At 46.0% G+C, this 23617-nt stretch overlaps 1 protein-coding gene across 1 annotated transcript in view; it reads right to left on the bottom strand.

Annotated features, from left to right (window-relative positions):
• The window catches only part of STK31 (serine/threonine kinase 31), a 171657-nt gene that overhangs the window by 79142 nt on the left and 68898 nt on the right, over positions 1–23617 (bottom strand). The gene's annotated exons all lie outside the window — the stretch shown is intronic.

The raw sequence follows: 23617 nt of genomic DNA, 5'->3' as shown, positions 1-23617 counted from the left end.
TCCACTTGCTGATATGCAAATTGAAGATGTCACTGTTGAAGTACAACAGGATGAGGATACTGGTGTAGCTGGCGCTGAGGAGGAAGTTGGCGAGAAGGATTCTGATGGTGATGTGGTTTGTTTAAATCAGGCTCCGGGGGAGACAGTTGTTGTCCGTGGGATGAAAAAGCCCATCACGGTCATGCCTGGGCAGAAGACCAAACATTCCACCTCTTTGGTCTGGCAATATTTCTATCCAAATCCGGACAACAACTGTCTTGCCATATGTACTTTATGTAAAGGTGGAATAAGTAGGGGTAGGGACGTTAACCACCTAGGAACATTCTCCCTTATACGGCACCTGCAGCGCGTTCATAATAAGTTACTGTCAAGTTCAGAAACTTTGGCTAAGACCGTAAGCAGTCCAGGGACACCTAAATCCCGTTGTCCTGTTGTATCCAAGCGCCTGCAAACCACACCGTCAACTCCCTCCTCGTCAATTTCCTCCTTAGTCAGGATCGGAAGTAGTCCTGCAGGCCATGTCACTGGCATGACTGACTCTCCTATCCCGGATTCCCCCGGAGGATCCTGCATTGCTATGCCTCCTGCTGCCGCTGCTGCTGCTGCTGGGAGTCGTTCATCATCCCAGAGAGGAAGTAGGAACACCACTACTTTTACTAAACAATTGACCCTCCAACAGTCCTTAGCGGGGAGGATGAAGTACGACAGCAGTCATCCTGAAGCAAAACGTATAACTGAGGCCTTGACTGCCATGTTGGTGTTAGACGTGCGTCCGGTATCCGCCATTAGTGCAGTGGGATTTAGACAATTGCTGGAGGTAGTGTGTCCCCGGTTCCAAATCCCGTCTAGATTCCACTTCACTAGGCAGGCGATACCGAGACTGTACAGAAACGTCAGAAAAAGTGTCCTCAGTGTCCTGAAAAATGCCGTTGTACCCAATGTCCACTTAACCACGGACATGTGGACAAGTGGAACAGGGCAGACTAAGGACTATATGACTGTGACTGCCCACTGGGTAGATGTATCACCTTACGCAGCAACAGCAGCAGCGTCACCAGTCGCAGCAGCTCAGAAACGCCAGCTCGTTCCAAGGCAGGCTACGCTGTGTATCACCGGTTTCAGTAAGAGGCACACCGCCGACAACCTCTTAGAGAAACTGAGGGAAATCATCGCCCAGTGGCTTACCCCACTTAGACTCTCCTGGGGATTTGTGATATCTGACAACGCCACCAATATTGTGCGGGCATTACATCTGGGCAAATTCCAGCACGTCCCATGTTTTGCTCACACAATAAACTTGGTGGTGCAGAATTTTCTGAAAAGCGACAGGGACGTGCAGGAGACGCTTTGGGTGGCCCAAAAAATTTCAGGCCACTTTCGCCATTCAGCGACTGCGTGCCGAAGACTGGAGCGCCAGCAAACACTCTTGAACCTGCCACGCCATCACCTGAAGCAAGAGGTTGTGACGCGGTGGAACTCAACCCTCTATATGCTTCAGAGGATGGAGGAGCAGCAAAAGGCCATTCAAGCCTATACATCCACCTATGACATAGGCAAAGGAGGGGGTATGCACCTGACTCAAGTGCAGTGGAGAATGATTTCCGTGTTGTGCAAGGTTCTCCAGCCCTTCGAACTTGCCACACGTGAAGTCAGTTCAGACACTGCCAGCTTGAGTCAGGTCATTCCCCTCATCAGGCTTTTGCAGAAGCAGCTGGAGAAAGTGAAGGAGGAGCTAAGACGGAGCGATTCCGCTCGGCATGTGGGACTTGTGGATGAAGCCCTTCATTCGCTTTGCCAGGATTCCAGGGTGGTCAATCTGTTGAAATCAGACCACTACATTTTGGCCACCGTGCTCGATCCTAGGTTTAAAGCCTATGTGGTGTCTCTCTTTCCGGCCGACACAAGCCTGCAGAGGTGCAAAGACCTGCTGGTGAACACACTGTCAGCTGAAGCGGAACGTGACACGTCAACAGCTCCTTCTTCATTTTCTCCCGCAACTGGGGCTGCCAGGAAAAAACTTAGGTATCCTAAGCAACCCGCTGGCGGTGATGCAGGGCAGGCAGGACCAAGTTTGGACATCTGGTCCGGACTGAAGGACCTGGCAACAATTTCTGACATGTCTACTGTCACTGCATATGATACTGTCACCATTGACAGAATGGTGGAGGATTACATCGGTGACAGCATCCAAGTAGGCATTTCAGACAGTCCATACCTGTACTGGCAGGAAAAAGAGGCAATTTGGAGGCCCCTGTACAAACTGGCTCTATTTTACCTGAGTTGCCCCCCCTCCAGTGTGTACTCCGAAAGAGTGTTTAGTGCAGCCGGGAACCTTGTCAGCGAAAGGCGTAGGAGGTTGCTTCCACAGAATGTGGAGAAGATGATGTTCATCAAAATGAATTACCAGCTCTTCCAGGAAGACCAGCCTCCAGAACGTACAGAGGGACCTGTGGTGGTGGATTCAAGTGGGGACGAGTTAATACTTTGTGAGGATGAGGATGTACACACTGAAGAGGATGAGAAATCGGTGGATGAGGAGGATGAGGATGACATCTTGCCTCCGTAGAGCCAGTTTGTGCAGGGACACATTAATTGCCAGCTTGTTTTGTGGGGGCCCAAACGAACCAATCATTTCAGCCACAGTTGTGTGGCAGACCCTGGCGCTGAAATGATTGGTTTGTTAAAGTGTGCATGTCCTGTTTATACAACATAAGGGTGGGTGGGAGGGCCCAAGGACAATTCCATCTTGCACCGTTTTTTTCTTTGCATTATGTACAGTTTGGGGCCTAGTTTTTCAAACTGCCATCCTGTCTGCCACTGCAGTATCACGCCTAGATGGGTCACGTGTTTGTGCCGCCCACTCGTGTCGCTTAGCATAGTCATCCAGCTACCTCGGTGCAACCTTTTGGACATAAAAACACTATTGTGAGGTGTGAGGTGTTCAGAATAGACTGGAAATGAGTGGAAATTAAGGTTATTGAGGTTAATAATAGCATAGGAGCAGAAAAACCTACAAATTCTGTGATTTTAGCTGTTTTTATGCTTTTTTTAAAAAAAATACAGATCCAAAACACAAAACCCAGAACCCAAAACACGGAAGGGTGGTTTTGGCAAAACCAATCCAGATCCAAAACACGAAGAAAGATCCAGATCCAAAACACGAAAAGTGGCCGGTGCACACCCCTAGTAAGAACTTACCTTTGTTATCTCTGTTTCTACGAAGTACATAGGGTCCACAGGGTGACCTTGGGGTATAGCTGGATCCTGGATCCTCGGGCACCGCGGAGTTAATGCTTTCAGCTGCTCCCAGGATGCACTTGGGTCCAACCTCCCCTATACCCCGCCCCCGAGCCACAGGCACCTCAGTTGGTAAGCAGCCCAGGCCGGAGGAGAAGAAACAGAGAGAAGGAAGACTGGAACACACAAGAACCATACTCACAGAAATGGGAGACGGAAAACCGGTGACCAGTCACAGAGCCCATATGAAGCCAGGTGCGTCAGGGCGGGTGCCCTGTGGACCCTATGGACTTCGTAGAAACAGAGATAACAAAGGTAAGTTCTTACCATATCTCTTGTTTTCTACTTCAGGGTCCATAGGGGTCCACAGGGTGACCTTGGGGATGTCCCAAAGCAGTCCAACTAAGGGCGGGGACGCTCCTGTGCTGATAGGAGAACCCGGCGCCCAAAGGATGCATCCTGAGAGGCAAAGGTGTCAAACGCATAGAACCTCAAAAAGGTCTGAATGGAAGACCAGGTGGCCGCCTTACAGAGCTGAACAGCAGAGGCGCCACGGCTAGCAGCCCAAGAAGGGCCCACAGACCGAGTGGAATGAGCCTTAACAGAGGCTGGAACAGGTAAACCCTCCTGCATATAAGCCTCAATAATAACAGAACGAAGCCAGCGGGCTAGAGTCTGTTTGTTGGCAGGCCAACCCCTCTTGTGAAAACCAAAGAGGATAAACAAAGAATCCGACTTCCGCACAGAACTAGTCCGGTCCACATAAACCTGGAGTGCACGGACAACGTCTAAGGAAGTCTCCCCAGCCGAAAGATCAGGTGACTGAAAGGCTGGTACAACAATTTCCTGATTAATGTGGAACCTGGAAACCACCTTAGGCAGGAAATCAGGACGAGTGCGAAGCACCGCTCTGTCCTGATGAAAAATCAGAAAAGGGGGACGACAAGAAAGCGCCCCCAAATCTGAAACCCTCCTGGCAGAAGCAATTGCCAAGAGGAAAACAGTTTTAGAAGTTAGCCACTTGAGCTCCACTGACTCCAAGGGCTCAAAAGGCGGACCCTGTAAGGCCCGAAGAACCACCGCCAAATCCCAGGTGGCACAAAGGGAGGCTGGATTCTCAAAACTCCCTGGAAAAAGGTGTGTACGTCCGGCATAGCAGCGATCCTGCGCTGGAACCACACCGACAGAGCAGACACGTGCACCTTCAGCGAAGAAAGACGTAATCCTAAGTCCAAACCCGACTGAAGGAAAGCCAGAATACGCGAAACCCGGAACACCTGGGGATCATAGTTTCTGGCCTCGCACCACTGAAAGAAAGTGTGCCACACTCTGTGATAGATCCTCGCGGAAGCAGACTTGCGCGCCCTCAGCATGGTGGTAATAACGGAGCTAGAAAAGCCCCGAGACCTCAGGACGGCTGTCTCAAGAGCCACGCCGTCAAAGATAGTCGACCCAGATCCGGGTGAAGACAGGGCCCCTGAGACAACAGGTCCCGCCGTTGAGGTAGGAGGTACGGAGCGTCGATGGACAGGCTCCGCAGATCGGAGTACCACGGCCTTCTGGGCCACGCTGGGGCCACCAGGATCAGTGTGCCTCCGTCCTGTTTGAACTTGCGCAGGACCCGAGGCAGCAGAGATATCGGAGGGAACAAGTAAGCCAGTTGAAACAGCCGTTTCACCGACAGCGCATCTATCAGACTTGCGCCTGCGTCCCTTGTCCTTGACCCGTACACAGGCAGCTTGTGATTGTGACGGGACGCCATCAGGTCCAGCTCTGGCAGCCCCCACTTGTCCACGAGTAGTTGGAATACCTCTGGATGAAGCGACCATTCCCCGGGATGCATGTCGTAACGGCTGAGGAAGTCTGCCTCCCAATTGAGGACTCCTGGGATGAAAACTGCCGAGAGAGCTGGAAGATAGCGCTCCGCCCAAGCCAGGACACGGGACACCTCTGACATCGCAGCTCGACTGCGAGTCCCTCCCTGGTGATTGATGTACGCCACCGTGGTGGCGTTGTCTGACTGCACCTGAACGGCCCTTCCGTGAAGAGCGGTGCCGGACAACTGCAGGGCTCTGTATACTGCCCGCAGTTCCAGGATGTTGATGGGAAGAAGCGCTTCCTCCGCCGACCAACGACCCTGAAGTGACAAGGAGCCTGTCACCGCCCCCCAACCCCGGAGACTGGCATCTGTCGTGAGCAGAACCCATTCCGGGATCCAAAAGGGGCGCCCCTCTAGGAGATGAGCCGTCTGCAGCCACCAGGCTAAGGACAGACGCACCTCCGAGGACAACACCAGCATCTGAGAGCGGATCCTGTGTGGCAATCCGTTCCATTCCGAAAGAATCAGCCCCTGCAGGGGCCTGGAATGGAACTGGGCAAACTCCACCATGTCGAATGCCGACACCATGGACCCCAAAACTCTCATCGCTGAGTGCACCGACACTCTGCCACTGCTCAGACAACTGTGAATCCGCAGCTGTAAGGAGGAGACCTTCTCTGGAGTCAGAAAAATCCGTTGCTGACGAGAGTCCAGCAGGGCCCCCAAATGAACCATCCGCTGTGATGGGATGAGGGAGGACTTCTTCCAGTTGATCAACCAGCCGTGCGCCTGTAGACAAGCGACCGTCAGGTGGAGATGCTGGATCAGTACCTCCGGGGAGCTTGCCAGCAAGAGGAGGTCGTCTAGATACGATAGCAACCGTATCCCCTGGCTCCGAAGATGAGCCGCCATGACCGCCATCACCTTGGTAAATACCCTTGGTGCCGTGGAGAGACCAAAGGGTAGAGCCCTGAATTGGTAGTGGTTGTGGAGAATAGCAAACCGCAGAAACCGTTGGTGCGATGTTGCTATAGGCACATGGAGGTAGGCGTCCTGGATATCCAGGGAGACCATATAGTCCCCTGGTTCCATCGCCAGAATGATGGAACGCAAAGTTTCCATCCTGAATTTGGGAACCCTGAGAAACCTGTTCAGGGACTTCAAATTGAGGATGGGGCGATGAGAGCCATTGGGTTTCTGCACCAGAAACAGCGTAGAGTAATACCCCATCCCACGCTGAGACTGTGGCACGGGTATAATGACCCCCGCCGTCAGCAAGGCCTCTATGGCTTCCTGAACCTGCAAGGCCTTGGTTTTGTCCTGAGAAGGACTTGTGCAAAAAAACTGGCCAGGCGGCCTGTGCCGAAAACACAGGGCGTACCCCTGGGAGAGCACTTCTCGCACCCTGGCATCCGTGGTGGTATTGTGCCAGCACTGGGCGAATTGAAGAAGTCGGCCTCCCACTCTGGGGTCCCCCAGAGGGAGGCCCGTCCCATCACGCAGAAGGCTTATCTTCTTGCTTGGAAGAAGGGCGCCTAGCACTCCAGGCTTGCTTCTTTGGCTTTGAGGCGGTCTTGGGTGCGGACTGCCTCGGGAAGGACTGACCCTTTGCCTTGCCCTGAACCCGAAAGGAATGAAAGGCCGAGCTCCGGACCTTAGCAGGTGTAGTAGCTGAAGGGAGGAAGGCTGACTTGGATTTTGCCAGGGTATCTACTATTTTGTCCAGGTCCGGACCAAATAGTAATTCTCCATTAAAAGGTAAGGCCTCCAAGCCTTTCTTTGAATCCGCGTCTGCTCTCCAAGACCGCAACCACAAGGATCTACGAGCAGACACTGCTGCCGCCGAAACCCTAGAGGTCAACAGGCAAGCATCCAACGATGCTTCTCCAATGTAGGAGGCGGCATCTCTCATCTGTCCTAACAACGCCCTCTGGACGTCCGGAGCTTCATCCGTAAACGTGTCCTCCAAGGCGTTGGCCCACCCCTCAATGGCCTTGGCCACCCAGGAGATGGCCATGGACGGCCGGGCTACAGCCCCTGAGAGAGAATAAATAGATTTTAGACAAGTCTCCACCTTCCTGTCCGTAGGATCCTTCAGCGAGGATATAGACGGCAATGGCAAAGTAGCACTCCTGATGAGGCGTGTTACATGGGAATCGACTGCAGGCGGAGTTTCCCATTTCTTACAATGCGCTTCCGGGAATGGATAATTGGACGCCAAGCGTTTATGTGGCAGGAAACGCTTACTGGGTGTCTGCCAGGCCACCGCCATGTGATCAGTCAACTGATCAGACAAGGGGAACGCTGCAGAAGTAACCTTAGCTTTTTTAAAACTAGGATACCTTGACTTGGGAGCGGGTGCCTCATCCTCAATCAGAAGAATGGCCCGCACCGCCTTAACCAGAGCCCGCACATTGATGGAAGACTTAGTGTCTACCTCCTGGACTGAGTCATCCTGCACCTCACCATCATCCGAGGACCCCTCAGAATCCGAAAGATGCGCAGCCTGCGCGTTTAGACGCCCTGGAGGGCACGTCACTGCGCAACATCGACTGAAAAGCCGAAGATGCTGCCGCCAAATCTTGGACAGTGTGGGAAAGCGCATCCACCCAGGGTGGAGGAGCTGCCACAGGAGCCTGAAACGGCACCACAGCCTGCTGTGCCACAGGGGTGGACTGAATATACATTGGCAACCCCGCATAGGGACCAACAGGCTTAGACCCCGGGGGAGTCTGCAATAATTGTGGGACACCCGGGGAATGGGGTATGGCAGGCAGGGGCAACGCCCTAGTAGGGGCGGCAGTCGGGACCGACAGACGGTCCGCGATGGACACCAGCACCTGGGAAAACATCGCCCATGGTGGCTCCTGCGACATGGGAGGTTTAGACATACCAGGGAGCGCCTGGCACCGTCCGCACAGGCCGTCCTGTGACAAATCCTCCCTATCCACTCCTGCAGAACAGCGCCTGCAGGAGAACAATACCAGAGCCCCGGAGTGCTCAATCTCCTCCTCAGACATGACTTAGGAAGAAAACGTGCGCACTCACCAGTGTGCTGAACAACAGTCCACAATATGGTACTGTGTAGCACACAACTGTATGTGACGGACCTCACAAATACATGATTTATATAGGCGAGGTCTGTAGAAACACCCTTCCCCCGCACACCTGTAGGGCTTGTAGGAGAAGGAAAGGGATAGGTATAGGCTGACAGTAAGTAGAAAAAAGACACAGACAGGCAGCACTAGCAAAAGTCACATACCATGCAGGAAGATATACTCACTGCACCTTTCCACTACAATCAACCTCCCAGATTCAGTGTCTGGGAGGGCTATAGTGCTGTGTACACTGTCCTTGTCGGGGGAGAGGTACACAGGGGGACCGGTCCGCGTGCTCCCTGAAGATCTGCGCTGCCAGTAAGAAAATGGCCGCTGGAGACCTCAGAGGAGGAGTGGCCGAGTATCTGCAGCTCAGCGACGCCAGACTCCGTGCTGAAAGGCGCGCTGAGCTGAGGGGAGGAGCCGCTAGACAGGGAAGGCTTCCTCCCCTGGCTAGCATATTTAACCCCCGGGTTGCCGGCATCCCGCTTGCCGCATAATTTACCCTGGTGGTCTAGTGGTTTGGCGGGGTATGCCTCCGCTGGAGGGGGGGCCCACCGCCACCGCTAGCGCCCCCGGTCTGTCCCCTAGACCGGGGGCATGGGACTGCATTTACAAGGAACCCGCGCACAGCCGCTAATCAGCGGTGCGCGGCTTACCTTAATCTCCCCGGTGTCTTCCGGCAGCAGTCCCGGGGGAAGCCAGAGTCCGGCTAGTACAGACTCTGGCTTCCCCCGCCGCGATCCCCAGTTCAGTGCTGGCGTCGCGGCGCCAGCAGGGAGAAGGAGCGGCAGCGTGGGCGTCTGTACAGACAGCCCATCGCTGCCGCTCTGGAGAAAAAAAAAAAAAATATAGTAAAAAAATTTAACTAAGTTAAAATAAAAAGCTTTAGGGGGCTGCTCCTGCAGCCCCCCCCCCGCAGGGTGACCCGACTCCGGCCGGGCACCATCTTAAACTGAGGTGCCTGTGGCTCGGGGTATAGGGGAGGTTGGACCCAAGTGCATCCTGGGAGCAGCTGAAAGCTTTAACTCCGTGGTGCCCGAGGATCCAGCTATACCCCAAGGTCACCCTGTGGACCCTATGGACCCTGAAGTAGAAATACAGTATATATCATAACAATAAATACTTAAGCAAATGCAGACAGTATAGAAAATAATACTATCCACCACAATGCAAAATGAACCAGAAAGACTGCAAGGTAAAACAGTATGGAATACCTCAGGTACAAACAGACACACCAGAGACAGGGCAAGAGCTGACAATAGAAAATGACAGTCTGTACCAATACTAAACCAAGGGAGGTGGACAGAAAGAACTATAACCTGGCCTAGGCGAAGTATAGGAGAGCCAGCACTCTCCACAAGCTGTAAAATGGCCGCCCCACGTGTAGTAGGGGGGATAGTAAAAAGGACACTTGGCGGGCTACCTGGCAGGGAGCGTGCCAAAGAGTGGGCAAGAGAAAAAGGAGGAAAGACCCTTCCCTTTGAGCAATCATGGCAGGGAGCCCTGGCCGTTTAAGAACAGCCATCCTTTGTGGTGGTAATATCCCTGGTGGTCTAGTGTGGGAGGAGAGGACCGGTTCTCACTGGCCCTTTCTGTCCTAGAAAGTGGACCTGCTGCTGTAAACTAACCGCTGCTGTGGGTAGCCGCTTACCTGTTCCCCGGCGGTTCATTGCTGCAGCTCCCATACTGCTGTGGATTGCTGCATGGACTGAGCTGCCGTCTGCAGCGACAGCACTCCTGCCATTGGCGACGGGCCTTTGAACAAGTGGATGGCGTAATGCCATGCGGCAACTCGCCGCCCGCTTCACAGTGTAAAAATTCAAATATTAGAAAAAAAAAAATGTGCCCAGCTCTCACGACACCAAGAAGAAAAAATGCCTGGCCTGTGAGGGGAGTGGGGTATAGGTGAGGAGGGGTCCGGGCAGTCATGAAAAAGTTAACCTTTTAGAGCCCAGCCTGCCCTAGCACTGCTATACTCCATCATCTAAGCTCCAGTGTCCCCCATGGCTAAAGGAGAAAATTTAGAGCCTTGAAAAAAAGATTTTAAGTTTGACTTGAGGTAGACAGTATAGAAAATAATACTGTCCATCACCTCCTTAAATCATTTCTCAGTTTGTACTAATTAAATGCATTCATTTCTAAAGCCCATAATTAGTCAAGGTGCACTTTTTAACATATATACCTGCATACTATGACTTCAGTGACAAACACGGTATTTCCAGAGGGGGGAGGGGTTCCAAATACAAGTATTGTGATGGTATTTTGTACTACCACAATATTCCCCCTGTTGTTGATGGCAGTACTAGAGTAAGCAAATTAAAATTATTCTTTAATCTTTAATTCTCTATGTAATACCCTGGGTAACTGGATGTGCTTGGCTGTGGAAAAGAACCTCCTCCCTGATAATGGCAAAAGGTAGGAAGAACAGCTCTTTTAAGTAGTTCAAGCTCATTCGGCACTTCCTTTTCTTTACCCACCACAGAAGAGAGGCAAGAGTACTCCACCCCACCCAATAAACATAGTAAAGTAAAGAAATGGAATTTTGTTTACTTTAAAATACAGGAGACGAATCAGGGTAACTACCGTAGAAGACCACTTAGATTCGAATACAGTAACTGAACAATGTTAACTATATACATTATATTATGCTTTGAAATCTTGCTCAATGCTCCTGGGAGCACCTTGGAAAATAAATAAACTTTTGGGTGTCAACACAATTAGGAGCAAAGGGAGCGAATTAACACTGCAACAGCATAGAAACACTAGCAATAATAAAGGCAATCCGCCCCCCTCGTGGCCTGATCTCACCCTGGACTTGCACATTTTTGCTCGCAGCCCTATGGGGCTGAATTGTGCAAGTCTGGAGGTACCGTATTAGATATTTTAAGCTTGTCTGCATTAACATTCATTTTATCCTATGTAGGATAATTTGACTCATTTTAGGTCAATGGGCCGTATTCAATTTGAGACGTTAAGTCCGGATCGGCGGTAATTCACCGCCGATGACGTAATTTTCGCCTATTTTCATTTTACCCTGTATTCAATTAGAAAGACTTTCTGCCTAGGCGGAAAGTTAACGTAATTTAATAGGCGGAAGTGTATCGCCTATGAATAGCAGGTGTTAAAAAGTGCAGAATTGGGGTTTTGGGGTGCAACATTGCGGGACCCCCCTGTGCAGCCTTTAGATAGTCCCCCAAAGTGTTTTTTTCATTGCAGCTGCTTGCGGCAGGTGGGTTTTTCACGTTTTTTTCAACTCACTTTAGCAACTTTAAGATATGCTGACCTCCATTTTCAAGTACCCCAAACCTGATGGGCATAGTTATTTTTCCCAAAAAAATCTTCTAAATGCTCTTCTGCAGCACTTTCTTCCAAGCAGCATTTATGCACCTGCCGCGGCTATTACAAACCCCGACTTCCTTCAAGAGATAATATGGCAGGCATGGTGGCACTTGTAGTTCCACTGTAAAGTGCAATAGTCTTACATAATTTGGCCCCCCATTACCCCAATACCCAGCGCTCCAGGGATATGGGGAAGAGCCCCTGGCTTCAACGTAAGCCTGTGGTGCCCAGGAGGGGGGGGGACCCTTTTTTGGGGGTCCCCGACTCCCCCGAGCTCACCTGCTTGCGCTGGCCGACTTGGGGTGCTAATGCTTTGGACCTGGAGCCCCGATGATTGGGTCTCCGGGCTGTGGCATTACACCCCAGTCGGTTGGGTCTGGTGCTGGTCTTAAATATAGGGGGAAGCCCACATCTTTTTTGCCCCCTATATTTAAAACCAGCACTAGCCCCTGCAGCCTGGTGTTAGTTTTTGATTTTGTTCCCCGTATTTTTAGAAACCACCACTGGCTGCTAAGCCTGGGGCTGGTTTGGCTTTTGGAGGGGGGCCCTATGTCATTTTTTTTTTATAAACTTTTATCCTGTTTTTTTTACAGGTAGAAACATAACGGGAATTTTCGGGAAATATTCCAGGGAACCCCCTAAAGATGTTTAGACATAATAGCCGCCTGACTTTAGGGACTTAAAAATACGCTAGCACCCATTTTCATGTACCCCAAACTTGATGGGACCACAGAAACAGGAAAAAAAAAAAAACCTAACTGCTCTTCTGCATCTCTTCTTCAGTCGGGAAAAAAAACACCTGCCGCGGCTATTTAAAAACCCCGACTTTCTTCTGCAGGCAAAAACGGGGGTACCCATAGTGATCCCCAAGGTCTAGACATCTTTAGGGGGGTCCTATAATTATTTCCCAAAAATTCCAGTTTTTTTTCGCCGATCCAAGTATCGCCAGGTCCCGTTTTCGCCTACTTTGAAATTGAATACGAGGATACGCGGGCAAGCGCGTGCGATACTTTAACGTCAACAAAACAGGCGAAGTCGGCGTTAAGTCCGGGCCGCGTTAAATTATCGCAGCTCGGCTCTAATTAAACTAAGTTTTTGTGGCCTCAGTGCAGCTAGTAGTGAGGGAATTGGGTTGTTCCGCATCTTAGCAAGACACAGATACAATAATTGTGTCACTTAATTTAGCTTTATTTTGCAGCTCAAATGGGACATTCCATACGTGACACTTTAAAAAATAAATCTGTAGCTGTGTATCCTGAGTTTTTAACATAGGTTGACAAATTAAATTATAGTCTTTCTCACAGGCTCTTAATAAAAAGAGTTTTGCTGAAATATCATGTAGTAGTTTACTTTTATGTCCTGTACGTGTCCATAAGGGTCTATGGGGTTCATGTACTTAAGCTAGGTACACACTACACAACTTGCAAACGATGCGATGTCATAAATGATTTTCCCTGAACTCCCGGGCAAACGATCTAGTGCATACAGACTGTGCAGTCTAACAAACGATATATCTTGCATCGTTTGGTGGTTACATCGTTGACTATATAATGTCCATATCGCCTGATCGTCTGGTAGTGTGTACACACTGCACGATCTGAGGGGAATAGTTAACGAGATTGACAGTTCTTCCTGCATGTACAAAAGATCTGAAGATGTGACAAATGACGCCGCAGGAGCGCACACTTGACAATTTGCCGTTTCCGATGCGTCGGAATCGGCCCAATCATTCAAAATATCGTCTAGTGTGTAAATAAAGTGGACAGAGATGAAGTAGCAACCAATCTGCTGCTGTCATTTTTCAAACTTGTAAACTGATTGGTTGGTATTTTATCTCTGACCAAGGCTTAGTACATATGCCCCATGGAATGGCCCAAACGTGATGTAGTGTTCCGATACGTTACCAAACACTTCTTGCAATCAGTCAGCAGCCAAATTAGCACTACGCATATGGTGGTGAACAGCGCTCGACTTGTTCCTCCTTCTATTCTGTCACCCAAGCAGTATAACCTTGACTATGAGAGGAGGATCTCCTTCTACTCTACGATCCCTCTCCTGTTGTGCTGCAGGTCTTTTTGTCTTTCCAGAAAGTCAACAGTAGTCCTGCTCCAAGTACCTTAGCTCGCTCCCCGACCAACTGTCACTAGCCTCCAACTGTCACTTGCCTTACCACCTGTGACCTGACACTGCTCATGTGATGTCCTCCTGAGAAGCTGCAGAGGCTGCTGGGAATTGTGGTCTGCCCGTGTATTGACATGCGTATGTCTGTAGTGCAATCTAAAGTATCAGCTGTAATACCTCACATAGCGGGGTATCGCACTTTAAATATATATTTTTCAATGAATAAAAGTTTTTAAATATTTTTTTCAGATAAATGTAATCTGTGCCTGCGCATATTCAGATACCCGGAGGGCGTTATTGTAGGGTTAGGAAAGGGTTCCGGGGAAATGTAGGCTGCTTTATGTACCCTGATGTACACATGGGCTGAGAGAGAATAGAAGACAAATACACAAAAGGGACATAAATAGGAGGAGAGATCAGACCTGGTTTTGAGAGAGAGATAAAAAAAATACAAAAGGGATGAGAGATGAATATACAGAGCCGCTGATACAGTCGCGGGGCCTGGGTACTGAAGGAGGTGTGCCCAAATCTTGGAGGTATGACCACGCCCCCGCCAGGAAAAAGGAATGGAAAATACTATGCATGCAGCTAGTCCAGGCCCTGATAATTGTTATCCGCATCCCTCCCGCCCCCATGTCAGTACACCTATACATACAAGGTATGTGTGTTGGGGGCAAAGGTATGCATTGGAAAACAGAGGCAATAAGCTATACTTAAAAAACAAAATCTACCTCTACTAATAGCAGGGATGAAGGAGAATCAGCGCCATTTTTCTATTCTACTGAATGTATCTCCCCACAGCTGAATGGAAACATCTGCTGCTCACGGTTACATTGGAGATTTATCAAAGCTTGAAGAGAGATAAAGTACTAACCAATCAGCTTCTAATGCTGGGTACACACCTGAGCGGTGGATGGGCCGCCCGATCCAAAGATTTGACTAAGTGGTATGCACATACGATATTGTGCATACACACTTACCGACATCAGACATGTTTTTCTACAGGAACCGGCACTGACGACATTGTCGGCGGATCCTGAGCCAGCCTATGGGTTGGTCGGTGGGTCCGCTGTACAGACAGTCCGATGAACCAATATATCTGCAAGATATATCAGAAGACCAGATATGTCTGAACGAACGACATATGGCATAGAGTGTATACAACATAACTATCATTTAATAGGCTGTATATGAAGAAAGACAGACAGGATCTAAATGTTTGGTACTTTATCTCTCTGCTTTGTGACACATCTACCCGTATGTGCTCAAATCAGCTTGAGCAGCAGGTACTTAATACACAGTTTCCAATGTTGCACACAGCAGAGGGTACCAGGTTAAATCAGATCACCCTGGTAAAGCTGGGAGGGCGGAGTCAACGCTACGCAAGGGTTGGGTACAGGATGCCAGCGCTCGGGATCCCGGCGGTCAGAATCCCGATGCCGGCATCCTGACAGGGTTAGAATACCAACACCTGTTAAATTAAATAAGTGGAGCTTAGTAGAGGGGGAACACAGTAAACCCCTCACCCTGCTTACACATGGACTATCTGTCAAGGAAAGGTAACACAGATGAGATCGTAGAAAGATAAACAGTACAGAAAACGGACAGGCAGAAAGAGAGAGGAAAGTAAATTTCATTTGAGGACAAGCACACAGTCACATTTAATGCAATATAAAATGGGCAGTGAGTGCTCAACAGTCCAAACCCCTTTCGGCTGGTAGGAGCTTAACTGGATAACCTGACCTGAGTGAGTACAGGGAGATAGGAGCTCAGCTCTCCAGAGACTAGATGCAGCCGGCAGTGCAATAAAAATGGCTGCTCAGCGTCTATGAGGGAGGTAGTGGAGGAGGAGAGACACCCTGCTGGGAAGCCTCCAGGAGAGAACGCACCAAGGGCCGCGGGAGGAGCCAACGGGGAAAGCCTACCTCCCCATTCTGAAACGCAGTCCCAAGGGTGAATGGGGCCCCGTTAGCTGTGTGCCCGGGTGGTCTAGCGGGGGTGCCTATACCCCAGCGTAATCCCTGGAGCAAGGAAGAAATCAAGTGTTTGGAAAAGCAAATGTTCTACTTAAATTGGGGGTACATTAAAATGCCTATAAGTATATATTTGCATCATTAAAAACCATTCAAAATACGAATCTAAAACCCACCTGCGATCTTAAAAACACCTGTCCCACTCATATAGCACCCACATACCTGTCCCACATCAATTAACCCATTTTCCTGTAATCTGCACTTTCCCCCAAAAATGACGTCATTATTGGCCAAATGAAGCAAATTAGAAACCTCTAGTCATTAAGGAGGGTGTCCCAGTGGTTTTGCACCAAGTCTCGACATTTTCAGCCAAAATACAGAGGTTTGGACAAATCTTCACCTTCACAGGAGGTGGAGAAACCTTTTCGCAGCAGATGCTATGGAGAAATCACAGATACAGGTTGAGTCTCCCATATCCAAATATTCTGAAATACGGAATGTTTTTAGCATGACTGAGAAAGTGAAACCTTTGATTTATGATGGTTTAATGTACACAAACTTTGTTTAAAGCACAAAATTATTCAAAATATAGTATAAAATAACCTTCAGGCTGTGTCTATAAGGTGTAGATGAAATATAAATGAATTTAATTTATGTGCACACACTTTTTTTGATGCACAATATTATTAAAAATAATGTATAAAATGACCTATAGGCTGTGTGTATAAGGTGTATATAACACATAAATGCATTTTGTGTTTAGATATGGGTCCTATTCCCAAGAAATGTCATTATAATATGCAAATATTCCAAACTACGGAATATTCCGATATCCAAAATACCCCTGGTCCCAAGCATTTTGGATATGGGAGACTCAACCTGTAATAGGATTGGGCGGCAAGTACAAATTTGCACAATAAGCATTTTTTTTTAGCAGAAAGCAGCTTATCGAGGCTAACTGAATTCCCCCCCATATTTGTTTGAAGAGGTTAAAATCGCAGTTATTATGGTGTTGGCGGAGTTCCTCACGAGTCAGGAGCACTAACACAAAAAAGCAACAGAGAGCCCGATTCAGACCCGCTCGCTAGATGCGTTCGCACGCAGCCAGCGTATACAAATCCGGCTAACCCACAGCAAGGCAGGCGATCGCACGCCAAGGCAATAGCACGCCCACTATGTCTCGGCGTGCGATCGTGGTGTGTATTTAGACGCCCACTAGCCTATCTTAAGACAATATAACAATGAGAAGGGGAAGATCAGTCGGTGCCGACGACCAAGCAGCTGGTTCAATGGAGTGGTCAACTCCCAACAAGAGCTTAGAACAAAAAGGAGGGTGTGAACCGCGCTGGATATATATATAATGAATTGCTGATGTATATGGATGAAAAAGCACAAATGATATCTTATTCAGATCAATAAAATAATAAATTTAAACAATAAATTGTACTGATAATCTAGTGATGTATGCAAGGAGACAGGGAGCTAAACGCGTTTCGCTGTGGTAGGACCCACAGCTTCCTCAGTAGCATATATCCCCATGTCAACTGGAGGGCTTTTTATACCCTGGCATAATTGGAAATCATAAGCAGCTGTTGTTCAATCGAAAGTACAATCAATCAAGCCATATAAAACATCATTGTATATTATACATGCAAGAAATCCTATCATTAAATGCTACTATTGAATGTTAAAAGTATATAAATATGCACAAAACCAGAGATTATCTTCATCTCCGAAGTATAACACCCGATCATGTGATTATGTAACCAGTCACGTGACCCGAAATGGCCTGCAAAGATTCCGTAGCGGGTCACGTGTTGTAAACAAAAGCCGCTGAACTCAGCGGAGCTATACAATGTAATCTTGTCCATAGCCGATCACGTGATGTGAATACAAACCACGTGACTCCGTCTAACTAGTTCGGAGAATGGCGTTATTAGGAATATTCCCTCTGGTCACGTATTGTATGAACCAATCACATGATCGCTGCCAAGTAATTTTTGTCTTACAATAACAGCCTACACATAATGTTTTATTTAATCGCATAATGTAGACAATTCATGCGGTCACTGTAAGATAGTTCTAAATGAATTGAAATATTAATTTAAATGTTTTGTTTTGTTTTATAAGAACAAATCCATATAATTAAAAAATATTTTGATATTAAAAAAAAAAATGTTCACATAGCAAAGATAATTAATTCAATCTGAAGATCAAAATTGTTATCAACAATAAAGAAATCCATCTACTTTGATTAATATCTATAAATTAGATCATAGCATATGTTCATTAGTTAAATTATAAAGACATTTTGATTAACATCTATGACCATAGTGAATCCTATGAATGAAAATAATAAAGGTGGAAAAAGCAAACCAACTGATGAATCTAATATAGAAATATATACAATAAATGCAATACAGGTATCGGAAATGGGGTGAAGGGGACCCTATCTACCTCACAACCCACCTATCAGGATTACATAATCGTATTCAATTCAATAGACTCGTTGAGGCCGTCTGGATGTAAAGAGTTAAGTCTAAACATCCAGAAGACCTCTTGTCGGCAAAGAGTTTTAAACCTATCACCACCCCTTAGTGTAGATGTGATATGTTCCAAACCTATAATATTAAGTGATTGTGGATCACTATTATGTGCTTTTAGATAATGAAGGGATAAGCTATGTGTAGTCATTCTATTCATAACATTCCGACGGTGCTCCATAAAACGTCTTGTAGTTCGACCCACATAATATAATCCACATCCACATGTGATTAAATAAATCACATATGAAGAGTCACAGTTAATAAAATTATTAATTGTGTATACACTGTTCGTCTTCCCTATGAATAATAGTACTAGTTTTTTTATTTGTATGAGAGCACATTGTACACCTAGTTTTGCCGCAACGATGAAAACCTGGCGGCCTATAGGGAATCCACTGTTCTTGATTACTTGTAGTTATATCAGTAATTTTTGAGTTTGATCTCAAGTAACTCGGTGCCAGAATGGATTTTAAAGATTTGTTTTTTCTATATATTATCAATGGTTTGGAGGGCAGAATGTTCCTCAGAAGATTATCTTGCTGAAGAATGCGATAATTTCTCTGAATAATGTCTCTGATCTGTTTATGGTAAGAATTGTATTTACAAATAAATGCAACATTATTATTTTCAACATTAGATTGTTTTTCTGGATTTTTTGTACTCATGTTTTTCACACTATTATTTTTTGTCACAAGCAGATCAGATCTGTTCATCTTCAATGTTTCCTGTAAGGCATTCTTTAAAATATATTCAGGATAGCCCCTTTCTCTAAAGGGCCTCAGGTTATCAAAACCATCGATTTTTCCAGAGGGCTCGGAATTCCAACTAGAATGGGACAAAACTCTAGACTCCTGTTCAATATCCCTTATGAAATTAGTTATAAAATATAGATGTGAAAAAGTTCGGGAATGTGAGAAGGAAATAGAGGATCTTTTTATTAAATCTGCAGAATTTATAGAACAAGATCGTATTATTAGTGATAGAATAGAAAGATATGAGAAACAACTCCTAGAAAATAAACAAAAAAAATTCAGGAGAGACTTAATTGATTATAAGGAGAACAGGATTAGATCATATAATAAGAATAGAAACAACGAGAGAGATGCCCAGTCTAATTTTCCTGTGAATGTATATACACATAAGCACTATAGGAATGATAAATACTTCCACACCAAATCTGATCCTAGATCCATCCATGAAAATCTGACGGTCGAAATATAGAGCTCAAAATGACTCAATGGGAACTGAGTTTTCCAAACATCTGGATCTTGGGACCAAACCTAAGATTAGATTTTCTAATCAAGAACGTCCAATGAGACAACGTATTGTCTCAGATGATTTTCAGGAAGAACACTCATTACCAGATCATTGGAAAAGAGACCACAAATCCCGTTATTTTGCTCCAAATTACAAAAGACAAAGAGACAGAAGCCTAGAGGCAGAAGGGGAGGTCCCCAAGCCAATAAGAAAAAATTTCAAAAGACTATAAGTTCTCCAAAGATTGACCAACAGGGAGCAAGTGAAAATCATGTTGACACTATACCATGTAATGTTTTCAATTTATCATCCAAGAATTTAGATCATGACCAAATGTCCCTACTTAAGAAGGGATTCAAGTTTTCCCCTACAACGGATCCCAATATTTTCGATCTATTTGTGGATCTCAATAAATTTATCCGTAATTTATGTAGACAGAGGTATTTTGCCAACAAACATCTTAAGAGGAATGGGGACGATTCAGTCCCAATTCTTCTAGACCAGACGGACTCTCTGCCCCTCTCTATACTTGAAGACCTTTGGGAGGAAGGGAATGTTTCCCCCACTGAACCATGTACAATTATAAAAACTTTTGATATAAATACACAGGAAGTACATAATAAATTGAAACTCAAGTCAGAATTCTTTCCTATTTCTGCTAAAAGTAACACAGTCGAATCCTTCTATAAGATTACCTTGGAGGATTTTAAATCTTTATGCCACCAAGTAAAAAAAAAGAGAGACCTGTCTCGAATCTGACGAGGAAGGAAAAGAGAGTACTTAGGCCCTGATTCAGAGCCGGACGCTCTGACCAGAGCGCTCGCTCTGAATCAGGGCCCACCTCCATAAATATGGAGCGTCCTCCTGGACGCTCGTATAGCTGTGGGTCACCACCCACAGCCTATACGAGCGTGCAGGATGATGGTCGCGATGGTCTTGACCACCGCGACCATTGCCAGTGCGAGCAGAAGCCTGCGGTTGAGTTTCTCAACCGCAAGGCCAGGAGTGATTTTGGCTCTATAAGAGCCAAAATCACTCCCACTGACATCACTAGTGATGTCAGTGGGGCCGGCTTCTGACGGTAGGCGTTCCCTTGGGAACGCCTCCGCCTGGCAGGCACGCCCCCGTCACGCCCACCAAAGGGGGCGTGCTGTCAATCAACATCGACAGCACGCCCCCTTTGATCAGACACTACGAGCGAAGGAAATTTCTTCGCTCGTCGCGTCTCGCGCATGCGCACGACGGAGCTCCCTCCGTCGTGCGCATGCGCAGTGCACACCATCGACCCACTTGCGAGCGGACAGCCGCTCGCGAGTGGGTCTGAATCAGGCCCTTAATCTTTTAACAAAAGATACTTCAATTATTATCAAGGAGGCAGATAAGGGGGGTGGTTTGGTGGTCCAGGATAAAACGGATTATATAAGAGAAGCATATAATCAATTAAATTATTTATCTTTCTATTGTACTTTACCCTCGGATCCGACCCCTTCCTTTCTTCTTGAATTAAAATCTCTTTTGGATGGGGCCCTCGCCTCTGGAGTCATTTCTAGAGAAATCTGGCGTTTTCTTTATAACCCCCATCCGATTGTTCCCATTTACTACCATTTACCCAAAATCCACAAGTCCCTCTCTTCACCACCCGGGAGTCCCATTATCTCTGGCATCAATTCCCTCACTTCCAATCTTTCTTGCTATGTTGACACTTTCCTCCAACCCTATGTTCCTGTCTTGAGATCTTACATAAAAGACACCACCCATTTTTTACAACAAATTGAATCCATAGAATGGAAATCCACCTATGCTTTCCTCACGATGGATGTATCCTCACTCTATACCAATATTCCTCATTCACTTGGTGTACAGTGTATTTCATCCTGTTTATCACATGATCCAGATCTCCGACAGGAACATGGGGTATTTATCACGGACTGTATTTCTTTTATCCTCACGCACAATTATTTTTTGTGTTTCTCAACACTTTTTATCTCCAAGTCATGGGGACGGCCATGGGGACCAGGTTTGCGTCGAGCTACACAAACCTATACATGGACACCTTTGAGGACCACCATGTGTGGGGGAGCGAGTTTGGTGCGAGCCTGGTCTTCTATGGCCGTTACATTGACGATCTATTTTTTATTTGGGATGGGGATCTATCCTCTGCTTCACATTTTGTTTCTACACTCAATCAAAATTCTTATAATTTAACGTTCACTTTTCAGTATCATCCCAGTCGTATAGATTTCCTGGATGTGACTCTAGAGGCGAGAGACTATACCATACATTCTTGTAATTACACTAAAAAAGGTAGATACTCAATCATATCTACATTTCAACAGTGCTCATCATTATCCTTGGAAAGCCAACATTCCAAAGGGACAATTGATCAGATTGTGCAGAAACTGCTCATCCTTAGAGAGTTTCCATACACAAGCGAATAAGATGTTGTTGTCCTTTAGAGAAAGGGGCTATCCTGAATATATTTTAAAGAATGCCTTACAGGAAACATTGAAGATGAACAGATCTGATCTGCTTGTGACAAAAAAATAATAGCGTGAAAAACATGAGTACAAAAAATACAGAAAAACAATCTAAATGTTGAAAATAATAATGTTGCATTTATTTGTAAATACAATTCTTGCCATAAACAGATCAGAGACATAATTCAGAGAAATTATCGCATTCTTCAGCAAGATAATCTTCTGAGGAACATTCTGCCCTCCAAACCATTGATAATATATAGAAAAAACAAATCTTTAAAATCCATTCTGGCACCAAGTTACTTGAGATCAAACTCAAAAATTACTGATATAACTACAAGTAATCAAGAACAGTGGATTCCCTATAGGCCGCCAGGTTTTCATCGTTGCGGCAAAACTAGGTGTACAATGTGCTCTCATACAAATAAAAAAACTAGTACTATTATTCATAGGGAGACGAACAGTGTATAAACAATTAATAATTTTATTAACTGTGACTTCATATGTGATTTATTTAATCACATGTGGATGTGGATTATATTATGTGGGTCGAACTACAAGACCCCTCAAAAGAAGTTTTATGGAGCACCGTCGGAATGTTATGAATAGAATGACTACACATAGCTTTTCCCTTCATTATCTAAAAGCACATAATAGTGATCCACAATCACTTAATATTATAGGTTTGGAACATATCACATCTACACTAAGGGGTGGTGATAGGTTTAAAACTCTTTGCCGACAAGAGGTCTTCTGGATGTTTAGACTTAACTCTTTACATCCAGACGGCCTCAACGAGTCTATTGAATACGATTATGTAATCCTGATAGGTGGGTTGTGAGGTAGATAGGGTCCCCTTCACCCCATTTCCGATACCTGTATTGCATTTATTGTATATATTTCTATATTAGATTCATCAGTTGGTTTGCTTTTTCCACCTTTATTATTTTCATTCATAGGATTCACTATGGTCATAGATGTTAATCAAAATGTCTTTATAATTTAACTAATGAACATATGCTATGATCTAATTTATAGATATTAATCAAAGTAGATGGATTTCTTTATTGTTGATAACAATTTTGATCTTCAGATTGAATTAATTATCTTTGCTATGTGAACATTTTTTTTTTTAATATCAAAATATTTTTTAATTATATGGATTTGTTCTTATAAAACAAAACAAAACATTTAAATTAATATTTTAATTCATTTAGAACTATCTTACAGTGACCGCATGAATTGTCTACATTATGCGATTAAATAAAACATTATGTGTAGGCTGTTATTGTAAGACAAAAATTACTTGGCAGCGATCATGTGATTGGTTCATACGTGACCAGAGGGAATATTCCTAATAACGCCATTCTCCGAACTAGTTAGACGGAGTCACGTGGTTTGTATTCACATTACGTGATCGGCTATGGACAAGATTACATTGTATAGCTCCGCTGAGTTCAGCGGCTTTTGTTTACAACACGTGACCCGCTACGGAGTCTTTGCAGGCCATTTCGGGTCACGTGACTGGTTACATAATCACATGATCGGGTGTTATACTTCGGAGATGAAGATAATCTCTGGTTTTGTGCATATTCATATACTTTTAACATTCAATAGTAGCATTTAATGATAGGATTTCTTGCATGTATAATATACAATGATTTTTTAAATGGCTTGATTGATTGTACTTTCGATTGAACCACAGCTGCTTATGATTTCCAATTATGCCAGGGTATAAAAAGCCCTC

The sequence above is a fragment of the Taudactylus pleione genome, unplaced genomic scaffold (genome assembly GCF_031769625.1).
Source record: "Taudactylus pleione unplaced genomic scaffold, aTauple2 ptg000788l, whole genome shotgun sequence".
Classification (NCBI taxonomy): domain Eukaryota; kingdom Metazoa; phylum Chordata; class Amphibia; order Anura; family Myobatrachidae; genus Taudactylus; species Taudactylus pleione.
Note: the sequence above shows the minus strand (reverse complement) of the source record. Positions and strands in the feature narration are given on the sequence as shown.